This window comes from Rhea americana, unplaced genomic scaffold, assembly GCF_003343005.1.
Source record: "Rhea americana isolate MKP2758 unplaced genomic scaffold, rheAme1 scaffold_112, whole genome shotgun sequence".
Taxonomy (NCBI): domain Eukaryota; kingdom Metazoa; phylum Chordata; class Aves; order Rheiformes; family Rheidae; genus Rhea; species Rhea americana.
In genome coordinates, this window is record NW_028185173.1 from 1,893,001 (window position 1) to 1,912,484 (window position 19,484).

The 19,484-nt window shown below is 34.3% G+C and overlaps 1 protein-coding gene across 1 annotated transcript in view; it reads left to right on the top strand.

Moving 5' to 3' along the window:
* Nucleotides 1-19,484, top strand: part of DGKB (diacylglycerol kinase beta) — a 349,983-nt gene that overhangs the window by 42,161 nt on the left and 288,338 nt on the right. The window lies entirely within an intron of this gene.

Consider the following 19,484-nt stretch of genomic DNA (forward strand, 5'->3'; position numbering starts at 1 on the left):
TTAGTTAGTTTAGCTCAGAAAAATTGACCTGCTGTGGCTTACAGTTGCTGAAACATCTCTGTGACTTTATTTTTGGATGTTTTTCCTAAATGCTCGTGAGTCTCTGCGGAGTGTTTTCCATGAGCGCTGTTGCTATTTCAGTGCCCTGTTCTGTATCCTGTTCCGGAGAGCAGATTCTACCTCATTTTATTTCTCCTTTTCTCTTTTCTGAAAGAGGTGAAGCCTCTTTGGTTATTACACAGACCAAACAGATGTGAGAAATGGGAAACATTTTATTTYGTGAAAGAGGTGAAAGTGAGATCCCTTATTTAGTGTGAGTTGTTATGTACTATTTTGGTSTGGTCCTAAGCTTCATATGAAAGCATAATGTAGCTAGAGGGGTTTACACTTCTAATCTTTGCCTTCAATTTACTGGCAGTAATAGTCTTCCGTGTAATTAAAAATATGGTTTTCTTTATTTACGTATGCTAGGGTTAGAGTTTTTTCCAGTACACATATTTAGTTGTAGATAAGAGTTAATGAGCTTCTGGTGTAGATGGAACTTTGTAAAAGTGAGTACTCCTAGACATGCAAAATGACCATCAGCAGATAGCTTTATTTGGGGCTTGCAGTCAGAGCTGGCAGAGAATTTTCAAACTGCTTTTTTTGGTTGGCATCCAATTGCATTTTGAAATTCTATGCAGTCATGCTGTCAGACTAGCAATTGTAATAGTCATTTTCTGCATGAACACCCTCTTCTGCTTTCAAAGTTCTATTGTTATAAATATATGTACATAGTCTTTTCCCAAAAAACATAATTCTAACTTTCTGTATCCTACAAGGCTTCAATAATTTTTTTAAAAATCTATTTTCACTTTTTTTTCYTCTGTATTTTTTCTTTAATCTTTTAATTTTCTGTCTAATTAATTTTAAGCCGGAGTCCCATGACTCTAGAGCTTTTGGAGGTCTCTTGTTGCTACTATTTGTCTTCATAGCCAAATTCATATTCATATGCAAAATCATATCAGTATCTTTTATGTTATCAAATATTTCTTTTATCTTAACAACAATAAAAAACTTAGCATAATAATCCAAAAAATACATTCCAAATGTATTTTGAAAAGTGAACAAACATGAACTGTATTTTTCTGGAGAAATAAAGAAGTTACCTAAATTGTTCATTATGGAAAAATATTTGACATGTGCCAAAAGGGAAAAAAGGGGAAAGGATGTACATTTTATGTCTGTTCCAGTTTTCAGGTTCATGTAGAAAGTTCTGTTTTCTTTTCCACAAGTACTAAAGAAGGAAACTGCTTTGTAGGTTCTGATATATGTAATTTAATCTATCAAAATCTTCTTTACATTTGTTGAACGTGTAGGAGAAAGATATCTCTTGGYATGTGTATGACAGAGAAATTCATCTTCGTCTACAGATTTTTTATTATTMTTTTTTGCACAGTAATTTTTCTTCTTGCAAATAGAATAGAATCTGTCCAAAAGCAGTTCATAGCTTTGGTGTATTTTTGCTCCTACATCTTATTTGATTCTTTATTCCATTTCTTTTAGTTCTTGTTACCATTTTGCAGGTTTGCTTTCAAGCTTTCACTTTTGCTCTTCTTTTKCAAGTTCCTGTTTTTCTCCGCTCGTGCCATTGTTATATTTAATTTTAAGGGAATGTAGAACACTGCTCCATTTTCATTTTCAGGTCCAGAAATTCAAATACTTTCTTATAACTTYTGAGGATTTTCTGTTTTTTGGAGTTTTGAAAAATCTCAGGAAATTATTCTTGTATTGRGGATACCTTCACACCTGTGAACTGATATTTTTGTTTAAACAATGTTAATGTGAATGTTAATGAGGCAGAGTCATGCCTCACTCTGTGAAACTAGTTCATTGTAAATAATTTTTCTGAAGAGAGTATCCCATTTCATTTTGTCGCACTTCAAGTTTTGGTCATAGCCAGAACATCTTAGACTTTAAAATAACTTGAATCCTGTGCCTTAAAAAATGTGCACCTTATATAGAAACATGAAAAGAGTGAACAAGGAGGCAGATAAGGTCTAATTCTCATTAGCTCCTYTTTTTTATTTGGAAGGTTGTGAGTTTGTGGCCTATAGAATGGCCATTAGAAATAAAATGTGGGTAGGAGGCACTGGTGAAAACAAGCAGTAGCAATTAAGAAGGCTGCAGGGATTTGGATAAAAAAGAATGAAGATACATACAAAGAGAAAAGGTTAATGGGAAGTTAGGCAATATACATGAAATGGTGGAAGGCTTATGTGAGAGTTGAAAAGGCAGGCAACGGAACTAGGAAGAAGGTGAGAATGAAAAAGTACACAGTAGATGAGCCAATGGCGAAATTTATGTGCTTTTCTTAAAAATGTAATACTTTATAAAAAAAATCATTTATTTTTCTGCATTCAAATTATCTGCCGAATCACATACAAGCTTTTAAACAACATGAATTATAGCTGTTCCCTTTAAAATTGGGTAGAAGTCAATCCTTGATCTTTGTACAGGGCTCAATGCCTTCTCAAGACGCACAGCAGGCCGAATGAGAAGCCTTCATTCTGCTTTTCCAGATCTTTGACATGATTAGAATTAACTCCATATGATACACGTTGTTGTACTTGTGATTAAAGCTCCCGAGGGATGGCTTCAATTGTGATAACAAGAAAATGATGTATTTTCTGTATTCAGAGCGAGTTCACTGTCAGTAGCCATGTTTCTCTGATGAGGCTGAGAGGAGCCCCCACTGCTGACAGCGTGTCCTCCTCCTCTACCTCCACCTCCTCCTCCTCCTTTTTCCTCTTTACGCTGTCAGCAGCTGTGAGCAACCCTCTCCCCCCTTTGCAGGCAGGTGTTCCCCTTTCCACCAGCTCCCTGGCAAGATCCTCAGCCTCCCCCTCTTCATCTCTTGCCATCCTCAAGCAGTAGCATCGTGGCTGGTACCTACACAGAGAGCTCTCCGCTTTGGCTTAAGGCCATCGTGGCGACCCAACTTGGCGAGGGAATGGATGCTCCGAAACGAAACCAAGAGCCTGCGTGGAACCTGTAGGGGTTTGTGGGCTCTGGCTGAGGTCTTCCCATGGGAATAAAAGGCTGTGATAGCTGGGAATGTCCTGTTTCCCAGAGAAGCAACATGCTTATGCCACAGATTGTAGTGTAGGGTAAAGATTCCTGAATGAGAAGCCAGCAGTAAGCTGGCTGCGACGGCACAGCTGGAGTTTATTTTCAGTGCTCCTAATGTGATCATCTTGGAGCTCTAGAATTCCTTCAGTGCCTGATTAAARCTAGTCAGAATATCTTTACATAATAGCGCAATTTGTAGGCATACAAAACAACAAATTGTTTTGATGAAACAAAACATTTCAGTGTTCCTATTGAAAAGGTTTTTTGTACGTTTACAGAATTAAAAATCTGAATGTTTCGCTTTGAAGAAGTAAAGCAAAATCTGATTTTTAAAGGTAGGATATGAAAATAAACATGTCAGAATTACTGAAATATCATATTTACCAAAGCATTTTGGGTATTTTATTCCTTTGTGAAAAATCAATAGAAATTTCATMTAAAAATTTTATTAGGTTGCCTTGGTGAGTGGACCAAAAATAAATCCCTTCCATAGTCTTTTTTAAAATGCAACTTCAAATATAACTAAAATCRTTAAAGAAAGATTTCTATATTATTTTGGGATTTTGATTTCAGTGATCTTATTTCCTAGACAGCTTCAAAAATTTCAGCTTCATTGACAAAAATAAATTACCCTTCTGCCTAGCCATTTGATTTTTATTCATATCGTATCTCTTGTTTCTTTCAGATTCAGAGTTTGTTGGGGGTATCTTTTTAATTTTTGTGTGGTGGAAAAGAGTCTTCTGTTTTCCTGTTTGCTGTCACTGAGCGACACCAAGGTTGAAAGATTCTGACAAGGATATGGCATATTTCTTAATGGTGCAGAGGATTATGCGTCACTACTTTCAGGAGCCTGGATCCTTATTTGTCTCATCTTGAAACCATGATCTCATACATATTGAAAGCTAATAAGTCATTTACTCTGTCATTTTTTAACACGTAGTCTGGGATAAGCTCTATTTTACTAAGCACACGTTAGAAAAGCATTAGAAAAAAAATACTGCTCTAYGAGAAACTTGGGTTTCTCATAGAAACATGGCTACAGTTTTTGTATATACCTAATCAGAACTCCATCCCARTTGAAAATTTCTCTCTTTTGTAAGATAATGAACAGGCAAGGGCTACAGGAAGACTGGGGATAGCCCAGCTAGGTATTCCTAAATGCCAGGCATGAAGAGAAATGCTACATTTATTGTTAATTTTATTTGTTAGGGAAGCACATTATCTACTAAATAGCATTCAATAAATTCTATTTTTACAATTGTTTTATGTATTTGTCTATGCAGTGATATTAGAACTATGCTATCAGGTGTTTTAAATAAAGCATGGCATCATAGCTAAAGGAAAAACCACACTCTTCTCAGCTCATTTGCACAGATATTAGAGTTTCTTTCCTTGTCATAAAATGTCTAGATACAGAAGTTTCTAAACATGTTTGTAAGATACTGTCTGTTGTATATAGCACTTACAGCATGCCTGGCAGGGTCCAGCACTTCCATGTCTGTCTTTCAGAAATAGATTCCTAGGGTTAAAATGTCCTTTGTAGCTTTTTTTCTATAGCAGAAGTATTCAAAAATATTCTAATCAAAATATAACAACAGAAAGAAGGAGCCCAGCTTTAAGAGTTCCTTTGTCATCCTTCAACACAACTCTTAAGCGGCTTCTGAGTCACTGAAGTCTAAATTAGTTTTCCTTCTCTTTGCACTGTCCCTGGTGTCTTATAACCAAATCCACCAATTTTCCTTATYCTCAGAACTTTTCCTGAACCAAGGCAAGCTGTGCCTAATAAGACTGATCTCAAAGGAGTTGAGTCAAAACGTTCAGTGATGGTTTGCCCTCCCATTAACTTGGAATGTAACTTTGGTCCCCATCAGCTCCTCTGTTTCTAAGTGAATGTATCTCAAATCATCTTCTTGTTTCTTTTTCTTCCCTTAAATCAAACTATTTAATTAACATTATAATCCCACATTACAATCTTTTTATTAATCAGTCTTATGGAACTTTCTAAATATTCAGTTCCAAGTTAATAATGAATCCAAGTACTTGTGCAAAGGTGAGGTTCTGGGTGCAACTATTAATTTCCTATTTTCTTGGAAGCTCTAAGGTTAACTTTTAATGCTTTTTCCTCATGGAGAGAGCTTTTGATGGAAAATCTTTATTGTGAATTGGGAGTCAGCCTTTTAGATCAGTAGATAGTTAAGGTCTGTAGAAACTTTAAAATGTGATCTCATCTTTTGCCTAGGCTCTTCAAGGTCCTTATGAATGATCAAGCATTGCTGAGATGTTTATCTTGAGATTCATTAGTAATACCTTCTTTATAAGTTGTGAGAAAGGAAAAAAAAGAGTGAAAGAAGAGAGAAAAGATGAGCAGAAGAAAACTTTTCTTTCGTCTTCCATTTTGTCCCACCATTAAACTTTCATCTCCTGCTTTTTATCTATCTTCGTCTTTCACTCTCCCCACTTCTTTTTTTATTTTATTTTATTTTTTTCAGTTTTCTCTTGTCCTTTTTTTTGGTGATTACACCTTTGTCATTATTTGGCTTCTCATGTTTTTTCTGTTTTCTTCTGCTCTGTCAGATCACCCTTTGTTGAAATTATCTTGATCTTAGATGCTCTGTACAATATCACTGTTAATCGTCCTAACTGAAGCATAAAAAATAAATAAATAAACCTATCCTGTGTGAGCACACTGTGAGAGAAGTAAATGGATTAGGAAGGGATATAAATTTGAATGCTGAACCTGAGCACATTATTAGCTCATTAGAGTCAAGTTGCCTTCTGTCTGTGGCAAAATTAAGATGATGAATGCCAGTGTCATGTTACTGGTATTTTGTTATGTATTAGGTAATGTTGTTAYATTTTACAGAAATTAACCAGGTCAGGTACCTTAATTTTTTTTTATAATCCCTATGTTTCTGGGCTGTGTTCATAAAACACTTCAATAAGCATATATCAAGTTTAATGTAAGCTTATTGTCAGTACACGTAATTAGAAATGTTTTTTCTCTTGCTTCTTAATAATACATTACGTTTAGCTTTGTGTGATATCTTTGTAATTTGAAGCATAGGTGACAGAAAAGATGTTTTAGTAAGTCATTTGATTCATCAYGTCTGTTACTTTTTTTCCCTCCTTACGCTGTAGTATGATAGATTGGAAAAGTGATTTATTCTCCAAAGGTTATTGACTGTTGGCAGGTTTTCTGGCAGAAATGATTTAAGCATAGCTATATGGAAAGATGTAACTAAAGATGGAGACATCATCTGGGATGTGGAAACAGATCTTAATAAGGAAATTCTTGGTGAACTTGCCAGGAATAGCTAGTGACTGATGATGTTGACAGGCAAATGATGATTGCTCAGATGATGATGATAAGTAAATAACAAAGATCATTTTATAAAAACTGGAGACTATTAGTATCATATTTACATTAATTTTTTATATGGGCTGCTAACCTGTAGTTGTCCTTACATGGGATAAATCAGTAAAACATATATTCTTTAAGATCTTTCTATATATAATATGCAAGTTTATATTAGACTTATCATAAAAATGCATGTTTCTGTAGAGGAGAAAGGTACTAAACTTTGATCTTTGATATAGGTAAAGGGAAGTACATTTAACTCAAAGTGAGCTCATGTTAACCATAGTTAGAGGGTGATTACATCTCATACAGCTTTAAGAGAACTGGCTTAATTAGGCTGCCTTTTGATACTTTCGATACTTCTAGAATAAATTTTTCACAGAAGGGAATTCAGTACGCTTTTCAAAATCCACTTGTGAAATTGAGGTCTCTGCTTTAAACTGCACTTTTATCTCTGCCCCTAATGCTATGGGTTGAGTGTAGGAGCCAAGTCACAACTTTGTCTTCAGGGTAGACAATGCCTTTCCTTGGTTGGTAGAGACATCTTCAGTATATTTGGTAGTGATCTGTAAGATGAAGGGGGGAAAAAGSAGATTTTCACCTCAGAGAGATCTGCTTAGACTATACTGAGGTGAGGGAGAGGAATAGGCACTGGAAATGGGTTCTTACTGAAGATCCCATGGTTGTTCTRTCATCTTCTATTCTTCTCACTAAAGCTTTTCAGTGATCATTTTTAAGATGTTCTTCTAAAAAAATTACAAAGTTGGATAAAGACTTATTTTGACTTAAATTGTTATTTGAACTATAAAGAGATAATACTCAATCAAACTGAATATGTGTTTTTGAGGAAAGGGAAGGGTAACCAAAAAAGACCTGTATGTTCTGGTGTATTGGTCATGCCTCTGCTAAAATAAAGTAAGTTATCTCAGTTTTGTTTGTAGCAACAATTGTTGCTGTAAATGGAATCTCCTGGGCCATATTGTTAAAGAAAACAAATACACTGGTATCTTTTATTTTAAAGATTCCCATCCTCTTAGGCAGTACCCGTAGTCCTGAAACCTTATCTTCATCCACGTAGCAACCTGCATAGGTTTGTATTTTCAGTGGATTTTTTTATTGATATAAGCATGTTTCAGAAGACTGTTCAAAACAAACATGAGAGAATTATTTCAAATAAAATATTCTTACAGTAGCAAAACTTATTTGACGTGTGTTAGGAACTGGTGTCGTATCTATTCAGTTTCTTTGAATATTTAACCAACGGTTTGCAGCATAAAATTAGTTGATGGCTAAAAATACTGTGAATGTTAGAAATGCATTTAGGACTGGCTAGGAAATAGCAGGAAGAAAAAACAAGTTAATTCAACTTACTTTAGCACGTTTTATACTTATTTAACATGTTCTTACTTGGTTTGGTCCTTGRTAATTTCAAAATTTTTTTAATGTATGGCTGAATCTGAAGGTGTATTGTCTTTTATTTTTGCTATTTTTTTGGCTTTCTATGAGAGTTTTATTTTTTATATACACATTATGTATTTTTAAAGACATACTGTTTTTTTACTTATTTTCAGACAAAACACTGAAGTTTCAAACAAAGATAATCCATGACACTTTTTCTTTTCTTTTTTCTTTTTTACTGATTACTATTCACAAAACTTTAATTGCCTTTCCACTTGCCATTTTTTATTTTAACTTTTCTGCACAACTAGAGGCACTTGATCAGTAAAGCAGTAATCTCAAAGTACCGTAAACCTTTGAATTCCTTTCTACTTGTTTTTCCTCACACCTCATTTATGTTTATCTACGTAATTTTTCAGTTGGTGTTCCCCAAATTACATTCATCCACCAAGAGTATAATCCTAGGTATTACAGGAGAAAGGAAAGTTACATGAGCAAATTCCTCTGCCTGTACGGAGTAATTCTATTTAAAGAAAACATTGGCAGCAGAGACGAYGAATGAAGCTTAGCTCTGACCTACCTTTTCTCCTCTTGAAGTCAATGAAAATCTTGAATTCAAGAACAAGAAAAGCTAGTGCTTTTTTAAAAAGCTTTTTTTCTTTTTTAAAAAGAAGTGAATTATGAGAGGGATCTCATGGCAATGGAGAGCTCAGGTGATTGACTACGAGTTACGTGTTCGTGAGTGGCTGCAGTCTTTATTTGAATGAACACAACCTCTGCAGTATCTGATGGCCAGATTGAGTGTATGTCCTCCTAAAGGAGCTTGAACTTACTAGGTCAGGGAGCAAGGAAGAAGTAAATCAGCAAAGAGTTGCTGTATGTCAGCTTTGATAGTAAGTCAAAGACGTAGAGGATTAAATCCCATCAAGCTAAGGAAGAGCTAGAATTCACATCTAACGTATTTATAGTGAAACAGAAAGGACTTGGGATGGATCAAGCAAGAATCATTAGAACGTAGCTCTGCAGGAACATAAACTAAATCTTATGAGCTTCTCCTTCACCTGATACCTGTGTGTAGTACAGCTCTCCTGTACTCTCTGCCTCTCATCGGAGTGTTGTTTTTCAGTTACAGTCAATATTTCCTATAAAATCTCTTAAGAAATTAATGAGATAAATGAGTTCATTTATGAGAAAAGTATTTAATATTGGCAAAATGAAGATTTGTTATAGCAGTGCTGCAAGAGACCTGTTTAATGGAACCATATTCAGACACAGAGATTGCTTGGATGGAAGCAGAATTTTGAATTTTGATCTCTGCTGCTAGAGGATTTATGGAAGTAGTACTTAAAACATAYTAGTTTTCCAGAACACTTGAACATAAAACAGATCTCCAGCATAGGTTTGAAAATGGAGACTTTCAAATTCTACTGCTCAGTTTGTAGCATCTTCTCTTTTGGCTGTAATTTTTTAATTCTAACTATTTATCAAGGCATTCTTAGTAGCCTTATAACATAGCTGAATGTGTAAGTAGTACCACAGTGGGAACAATCTCACCATCAGACCATGACTTTGTAATTAAGCTGTTATTGGGAGGCAGTGACTTGCAGGCAGACATCTTGTTAACAACTCAGTTTTATGGACACCACCTGTGATTTTATCAGTGACTAACTTTATACTTTATATGACATTAATGTTTCCAAAGCCTCAACACCTGCAGTACTATAAAAAGCATGCAAATATTTTATCCAAAACGGAATTACAGCAGGATCCTCAGCAAAATTGGTGGAAAATTAGAACCCTTAATGTGAAGTGTCAGCACTTCCAACTTGGTAAATATAAAACCCYCTGTAAAGGAAATACAAATTGAAGTGGCTTCGTATAAACAAGAATAGCCTAAATTTATTTTAAACAGGTTTACTAGAAACTGTGAACCTTCAGGCAATTTCTTAACATATAAACCGTAATGAAAAAAAATAACAAGGATGGAAGTATGCTTAAYGCTTAATGCCCCAAATGATCAATTCTGTTTATGATATTCAAAAATTATATATAGACTATAGAGCAGAAGCTTTCCCTGTTTCCCTTCCTCAATCCATGGTGGCAACCTTAAGCTATTTTTTRTGGTGATTGACAGGTTACTTCAGCCAATACCTTGCTGGCTGCAGGTACTGGCACAAGTATGAATTCACCTAACTGAAATTATGATACGAAGATTGTTGCCAAGCCCTTGTATTTTAGTTTATGTATACATCTGTGTGTGTATTTAATATACATTAATGTGGAGATCAGATATACCAAAACTAGCAAAGCAATAAGAGAATATTGGCAAGCGTTCTGTACAACTACATTGCTTGATAGAGTTTTTGATAACATTACCTCTAAATGTTGAAAAGTTTTCAGTTGAATTGTCAGGGCTTGCTTTGGGGTCTTAGAGACAATAGGTGTTAATGAACATTTTAGCAACTGCTTTTTACTACTATTCCAATGCACGATCACCAAGAACAAAAATTAAGGAATCATATTTAGAACAGAAAAAGGCAAAACAGCTTCCTACTTTTACTAGCTTACTACTGGGCAGATAACAAATATAATTCAAAGAAAACAATGAGGACACTAAGTGTATTTTTTAGTTACTGATATATACTGTGGAATACGATGTACCTAGTGGAATACTGTAATATATTCCAATGCTTCTGCCTGGTAAACACATTTCTCTTGCAGCAGTACACCTCTATAGCTTGTTCATATTGACTTTACTCCCCCTCTTCTCCCCTTAGCAGTTGCATAATTCCCTAATAATTGGATGAAAAAAAGAGAGAAAAAGAAACAAAAATGAAACACAAGAATAGGTAGTATCTACCTCTTCTCTGCCCTTAGATGAAGAGACAATATAGGACCTGGGAATCCTGATTATGCCTCTTTCAGATATAAAAATTTCCGAGGTAAACTACATGTCTTAATGATTTTACAAATTTCAAGATGTCTTTAATAAAGTGTGGTGTTGAAGAGCCTACATTTGTATGCTTTGGTTCTCCACTTTGGCCTTACTTTTCCAAATAYGTAGGGTGTTAAAATAACTGTTTACATGTTACTGAACTTTAAATGCCTGCCTGTGAAGTTTTAATCCATTATTGCCGTGTCGGAGAAGGTACGTAGTAAAAAATTGCTGATTGTGAATGGTCTGGTTTGCTACTGTGAAGAAGTTTTTTCCTTGATGTGTGTGGGACAGACTGCAAGGAAAAAGGTCACCTGTATTGGTCTTCAGAGTTAAAATGATAGGAGAAGTTCCTAGAATTAGCTGGTTAGTGACTGCAGTGAGTGGGATTACTGAATCCTTTCCCTCTCTTCTGTGTCACTTCTCCCAGTTACCCTTGTGCCCCTGTACTTGTAACAGCTCACAGGGAATTTGCAATGTGTGAAAAGTTCTTCACCATCTGGACACATTTAATACTTCCTCTTGTTGCCTTTTAAAATGTACTTGTTTTGTTATCAGAAAAAAAAAACTTAAAGAAGTAATGTGTCATACTTGCCATCCATATGTTTAGAAAAATGATAAAAAATTATCTCAAAAAATAGTGTATTCATTTTACCTGCCATGTATTCTCCTGCTTSTATTTCCTCTGTCTTTCCATTTTGCACGTGACAGCAAAGATGCGTTATCTTTAATCCACGTTGAACTCAAACATTTTTCTCATGTAGTGTATAATTACATTCTTTCTTTTTTACTCATAGTTATTTGAAATATGTTGTTACTGTGAAGAAGACAGTATAGTTTTAGCTTTAATTGTGTATTAAGTAGTTAGAAACCTCTGAGAAAACTCTGCCAAGTTTTTGCATTACTGTAATTCTACTGGCAATTGAGAAGAGTTATAAAAACTCTTATAAAAAAAGTTATTAAAAAAAAAAAGCCTAAGAATTAAAATCTTATTGAGCCAATTTTCATGCATTCCACACMAGTTAAAGTCTCATGATTTGGGTATATAAATATGAGAAATGAATCAAAATAATCATGTTGGGATTTTTTTGCCATGTTAGGTTCCTACGTCAAGGTAATTTTGTGTGAAAATGATCGTAAGTGACAATTAACTAATTTCTGTCCCTTTGTAGAAATACATAACCCATTCATATGAACCAAGATTAAGAGCTTTAACATCTTGTTAAAATAGGACAGGTACACAAATACTTGAAAGAATCTAAATTACTGTGTTACAAATGAAATCTGATTTATTTACTGTCTCCTACAATGAGACAGGGAGACAACCAGTCATTTTAATGATAAATATGTAATCTAAAATGCTTTTGGTGGCATCATACACCATTAACAAGCATGTATTTTGGTACAATTTCAAACTCAAACTAATAATTAATTTAACGGGCCTGAAACATGTCTTTCAATTTTATCAGCTCCCTAAAACTGAATTAACTCCTACCTGAAGTAGGGTGAGGAGCAGGACCTACAATGCTGTATGTTCAAACATATGTTTGAATCTTTTCTATTTGTCAATGTGTCATTCTTACAAGACCATCATTTTGTATCCTTCGGTAATGGGAGAACAGAAAAAATTCAAAGCAGTGTGTGCTTCTGTTACTAATTCACTTTTATGGTCTAGATAATTATTTGACTTTAAAGCCTCTGATCTTAAGATAAAAACTAGAGAATCATGATCACGAGAGTGGCACTTTATAGTTTTAAGGAATATTTCTTTGCAATAGTGAATAAATCTTGAAATGAAWGATAAATGTATCTTAATGAATCAGGAACCAGTAGGATGAATAAAAAAAAATCTAGTTGGTTTTTAGTTTTTTAAAAAAGCTTCCCTTGATTTAACATTTATATTGCTTTATTTGTGAGAATATGATTTATTGTATGTTACAAAAATTACCTTAGGTGAAAGTCTTTTTCCTGTTAAGGTCAGAAGCGTTGCTTCAATTTCAACAGAGCTAAAATTTCACCTCTAAAGTTCAGTTTCACTGCRTAAGTTTATGCAGTAACAGTAATTTGTCTGTAACAGGAAACTTAAAATCCTCACAGCCGAGAAAATGAGCACGATATTTTGGAAGGAAGAAACATCAAATCTTCCTGCTTCAGGAAGAGTACAGAAGCATTTCAGCATTTCAGTTGTTTTTGTTACAGGGAAGGATGGAAGAACCAAACATAGCTTTTAAATTCTGCCTTGCTTTATAATGAAACAGGGCTTTAAGGCTGCTTCGCCCATAAAGAAATGAAAGAAAAAGAAAAAAGGTACAGATGAAAGAGAAAACTGCGACCACTTGAGGAGCTTCTCTCAAGCTCTTAGAAATAAAGGGCTGTGATCAAAAGAAGCCCTAATAACTAATTTTGAGTCACCCTCATAGTGAACAGGTAGAACGTGTTAAATGATTTTGCAGGTTCCATTTGCACAGTAACTGTATTTCATGTGATGTGTCATAAGTTGTAATATAAACTCAAACCCACAAGTTTAGCGTCTCTGACCAACCCATTTGGCAATTCTGTCTTTGGGAAATATGAGGGAGAAACATGTGCACTAGTATTTAGTAGGTGTATGTTGAAGGAAGAGACAAGGGAACTCAAGTTTGCCATTAGTGAGAAAGATCGGGAATAAGAACAACATGCTAGGTGGAAATAAACTATCTTATGGCCTATGTATAAAACCGTAAATCTCTCAAAAACACCCTGATGCTTTTAAATATAAATGCTGAACTTGACCTTTGGAGGACTTTAGATACTTTTGATAGTTTTCATGTTTTGTAAGTTTACAAAATGGAAATAGTTGTATAAAGTGGTTATTAGTTTACTTGTAGATGTCAAAATTAGTTATGGTCCAATAAGTGTGCAGGTTATTATTAATTTTTGTGAAGAGTGAAAACTACATCTGGATTTATAATGGAACAGCTTTTAAGCTATTGCTTTCTAGTGATTATTTTGCTTTAAATTGTAAAACAGTTTTATGTGTGTAGGCTCTTAATTTAAGCTGATTTTTACATAATTTTTGGTGGTTTGGGGAAGAATATTTTGTATTTGGGAATTTTTTGTTTTGTTTTATCTTTGCTCTTTCTAAGGATTTTGGGGGAGGATGAGGAGAGAATGTGGAGGAATGTGGTTTCTTCTACTGGTCAGTGTTTTCTGAGTAGGGGAAAATGATACACTGACTTCTAGTCTGGAGTGCTCAGTCTTCCTCATTTAAGTTGTGGCATTTTATAAACCTAATAATCATTTTTAATGTGGACTACATCTTAAATGGTTTGGAACTTGGTATGTAAATTTGTCTTCAGTTAGAACATGTAACTTTGTTAGGAAAACTGAAAAAAGACTGAAAAACACTTAAGAAAAAGTCAGGCACTGAATATGCCATTGTTATGTAGGCAGGCTAATTATTTCTAATGTTATGGTTTTATTTAATTTGTATTTAGTCTGAAACAATACAACATTAGCTCAAGTCTCATCTATATGTCTGTTGGTCTGAAGTCATAATTTATTAAAATGTCTGCACCGCTCTGTTTCTCCCCAAAACTATTAACTTTTCAGTTCTGCATCATGCCTAGCCTGTTTTTTCTTCCTCAGACTCACTAGAACAGAAGCTGGGAAGCCTCTCACAAGGAAGGGGTCTAACTCCAGCGTCATAGTTTCTTTTTCTCCTATTCCATCTCCTGAGCTCAGTGAACACTGCTGTATTCTGTCCAAATTGCAGCGGAAGACAGGTTGAGAGATAAAATCCATCCAGATAAAAGAAAGAACCAAATATTTTGGGCAAATGCCCAAAGCATTGGACTAGTAATTAAGAAAAAAGGAAAAAAAAAAAAAAAAAAAAANTTTTTCTCCTATTCCATCTCCTGAGCTCAGTGAACACTGCTGTATTCTGTCCAAATTGCAGCGGAAGACAGGTTGAGAGATAAAATCCATCCAGAAAAAAAAAAGAACCAAATATTTTGGGCAAATGCCCAAAAAATTGGAAAAGTAAAAAAAAAAAAAGGAAAAAAAAAAAAAAAAAAAGAAAAGAAAAGAAAAAAAAGAATTATGAGAACAAAAATATGAAATGCTTCTCCAAAAAACATATTTAATGCTACCTGAAATCCATACTGTGCTTTACATATCCATACATAGCTTTACAGATAAGGTGAGATTTAGGCACTACAGTGAGATGCTGTGTGCTCTGTCTACACATATTTAGAAACTTTCTCTCTCAAGGAGAGCTTGGAATAAGGGGACCCAGACACAGAAATAATCTATATTTAATTAAAAAAAAAAAAAAAGCTATCTAGTGAGATTAAAGACTACTTATTTTTAACTTTGAACAAGTGAGTGGTGCCTGTGAATTTACTGAGAGTGCTCACAAAGTAGTAGGTTGCTAAGATGAGCAGAACATCTGTATTTGCAGAGATAATGTTGAGAACACAGGTTTGAATTTGCGACTTGTGCTTCCGTCCCCATTTTCTAGTGATTATGTAGATAATTTGGACCAGAGTGAATAGATTAGAAACTAGCCTATAGCATCTGTGAGATTAACATCTATTGTTAGTAAGTGCTTCAGCCATGTATCAAGATCACAGGGAAAAATAACTGCTTGTGCTGGAATGGGAGATAATAAGCATCATGGAGACAGGCAAAGAGGGAAAGTAAGTGGCAGTAATCAAGATGTAAAACAGTGAGATCTTGGATAAATTTTTGGCACTCTGGGTAAAACCTAGAGAGGGTTTTGGAGATTACTCAGTACATTTGTACATTCTTTGAACATGAAAAACATGTTTCCGTTACTTTTTATTAGTAGGAACAGAAAAGAAAATGGTGGAAATGAGCTATCTTTTAATATATGGTAGTAAGTACTTCAGCTAAGGCTCTGATTAGACCTTGCATGTAAAATTATGTTGTTATTGATAAATCAGCAGTGCTATTCAATAATTCTATTTTTATTTAAAAAACTGATTTTAACAGGGGTGACTTCTGTAAAGGAGCAGAATTTTTCCAAGGTCAATTCAAATGAATGTACCTACTGTCTCAGAAATGAGAGGAATGTGAATCCATTCTTAAATGCTGATTTGGACATCCTTCCATTGCTTTATTGTGTGTAACCTAGATGGATCATGAATATTTAAATTATTACAACACTTTGCTTTGATAACTAACAGTGAATTTTTCTACTGTCTGTCATGCAAGTATGGCAGTAGGAAATAGTAACCATGATTTACTTTGCCCTTTGGATATGAAAAAGAATGTTTTCAAAGACCACAAGACGAATATGGAATCTGTTCTATCCATTTTGGACCTTAAAATAAAATTTAAAATCAAATAAGGTAGTTTTTGCAAAATACTTGCTACTGCTTTATGTTAGAACTYTTCTGGCATGTTTACAAGTTGTACAGAGCAGCTATACTCATTCRTGGACTGATGATATTAGAAGAAGAAGAAAATAAAGTATATGTATCAAAGAAAGAGAATTAACAAGTCTTGTTTCATTTTCCACCAACCATGTAGAACATAAGCGCATTATCAAAGCAGGGAGGATTTTCTGTTTTTACTATACAGACCTATTGCAGTGTACTTTGTCCTGAAACATTGGGAAGGTTAGTAGAATAATTGTGACTTTCTGTTTATGTCTGGTCCTGGCTTGGAGAAGTGTTCCTAAGTTTTACATAATGCTATGATTTATCTCTTAATTTGACCTGTATGGTTTATTTTGTGCTGAAACAGCTCGTAAAATAAGAACTACTGAAAGTCTGCTGTTGAGACTACACTTAGCAATGTGTACCTCTATGACGGGAATTTTATCAGAAATGGAGATACAAAGCAAAATTCTGATAACTTTACTTATTTGAATTTGACTTTGGCTATTGACTTCCAATACTGAGTCTGGAAGGAGGGGAGAGCTTGTGTGAGATGAGTAAGATCAGCTCAACGCAAGAATATTTGCCTGAAAGGAAAAGGGGAATTTTAAAGCCTGAATAAATATGCACATGAGTGATCAGAATTATATTTGTATTTTATGCTTTACTGAACTGAACAGTTGAGAAAATTGCACCTCTATGATAAAAAAATTCATGGGTAGTCATAACACTGTGAAGACTAATTAAGAAATGAAATAGTCTTCTTTTTCTTGAACACCTGAAGTGTGGTTTTTCTATATTTTTCTAAATAAACATCATCTGACTAAGGTATTTAATATTAGTAGTACAGAAAGATTCAATAGATGCTCAATTTTGGATGAAGATGAAACACTAGGTGAAAAAAATGCACTAGGATAACATTTGAATTGTACAGCTTAGAGAGCAGGAGTCTTCTGGCTTTTGAATACGTTTTTGCCTGGCTTATGCTACACACACACACTTTACATACTTTATATAGTATAATATATATATATATATATATATATACACACACACACACACACACACTGGTATATATTGTACTGTGTACTATATGTTATATACGCAATCTATTGTATGTATATCCTATATATATATTACCTGCATAATATTGGTAATATTAAATATGTATTATTATTTCGAATAAGTTTTGAAAACTTTTGTCTGTTTTTGCCAGAAGGCATTTACCTAGCAATTTTTTTTATCAGTAGAATTGAGAGAGTGTTTCATTGGAGTTTGTTTTTATTGACCTAGAGCTTTCTAAAGCAACGTCTCTTGCTTGTTAGTTTGTTTATTTGTTTTTCATGCAGTCCCCAGGTAAGAATGATCTTGAGGATCACATTCTTTCAGGTCAACTTACTAAAAATGGAACATGCTCCTACTACTGGTTGCCTTTAGAGCTGTAGAAGGAGAATTAATTTTTCTGAGAGAACATCAACAGAATGAAGATTACACAAGCAGATGCTGTTGTTAGTGGTGTTCAGCTTAAAACATTGATATGTCATTTCACCGAATTTTATAAAATCTCTTCAGGTTAGTTTGGATACTGTTACATGGACCAAAAAATGATCGAATGACTGTGAACAAAAGATTTTGAAAAATGGTTCTGCCTCAGTTGCCAAATGTGTGATGTGGTGCTTGTAATAAATGTAACTCCTGTCCAGACCTTGGAAGTCTCTCAGAGTTCTGTTGGGACAACTGATGCAGAAATTAGATCCACAGACCCTTTTTTCTTGATTGATATTTCAAGGATGGAACTTGCTATGCTTGCTGGATGACTGCATTAAGCTGACTTGCAGAAAAAGAGAAAATAGTTGTGCAGTTGCTGAAACAGAGAATTTTTCTATTTTAATCATATTTGATTAAGAAGAGTCTGTACAAAATTAAAAGCAAAGATTTAATATATTTTTAATTAGAAACATAACACTTATTTCAGTTTTAATTACAGTTGCCTAGGCACAATACTCGCTGAAAGATGAATAGAATCTATCTGGGAAAATACGAAAGAAATGTGGTTGTTCCTAGGAGAAAAACCTCAGCTCGCTCTTGTAAAATCTCTAGCACACAAGCCATTTTTTAATTTAGATATTTTCTTTGTATAACAGAATGTGTAGGAGGAGACTTCTCTTGCTATTTCAGATGTGTTTGACCTCTTCCTCTTTTCTTCCAAACATCACAAAAATCTTTTTTTAGAGTTATTTTCAGACACCTCTTTCATGTAGTTACTCAGCTTGGATTGACTCTTCCATGATTATTGACTTCATTACCATAAGGTGCAGTGATTTGTATAGACAGCTGTGGGTCCATATGACTACTGAAAAGCATACTGAAATGTAAGAGACCAAGTGAAATAGAAATCACTGTCAATCATCAATCTCTGTACTTGTCCTAATCAGAAAACTGTCTAACTGAACGATTTCTAAATACAGTTCTTACTCAACTTAACGTATCGATGTACTACACTTCTTTTATTACAGTTTTTGATTCTATTTTTATGGTAGCCAACAAAGTTGAAATTGTGTGCTGCATTTAAGATCACATATCAGTAAAACTATAGATGGCTATTTATCAAATAAATACTTGCTGTGACTGCCCGTGAGATAAGGGAAATTCAATTAGTTCCAACCTGATAAGTCAAAATATATCTGATTAATCAAAATAAGCTCTTGTATTATGACCATACAGAAAGTATCAGGTATTTTCACTTAAGAAAGCATTATAAAATGACTGACACTAGGAGAAGCCATTCTTATTACCACCCAAACTCTAATACCACCTTCCCATGAAAAGCCCTCCTTTTCAGCATCCCTAGAGGAAATTGAATTTTAGTAGTGTGAAATTCCTCCTGTTTATAACTGTTACAAACTTAAATTTCTTTAAAATTTTTTGCTGTCATATTTTCTCCCTCCTAAAGTCATATAATTTATTAAATAAACCTTTTAGAGTCAATTTGTAGATGAGGAATTTCTTTAACTCTCAACTATTACCATTCTGTGTTCTGTTGATACTTTTTTTTTTTTTTTTTTTTTAAGCTGTAAGGCTAGGTTCTGATGCTTGTAATCTTAAGTATTTAACTGATTGCTGATGTCCAAACATTACTAATAGTCCTGTTCTTGTTCCTCTCTCTTTGCTTGCCTTCTTTCCCTCCAGATTTTGCCATAGAAAAAAGTGTGCCGCCATTATGTATACCTGTTTTCTTCTATAATGAATCTGTTACTCATTGCTGGTCCAAGGTTTACTCCAGGATTGTGGCCATTAC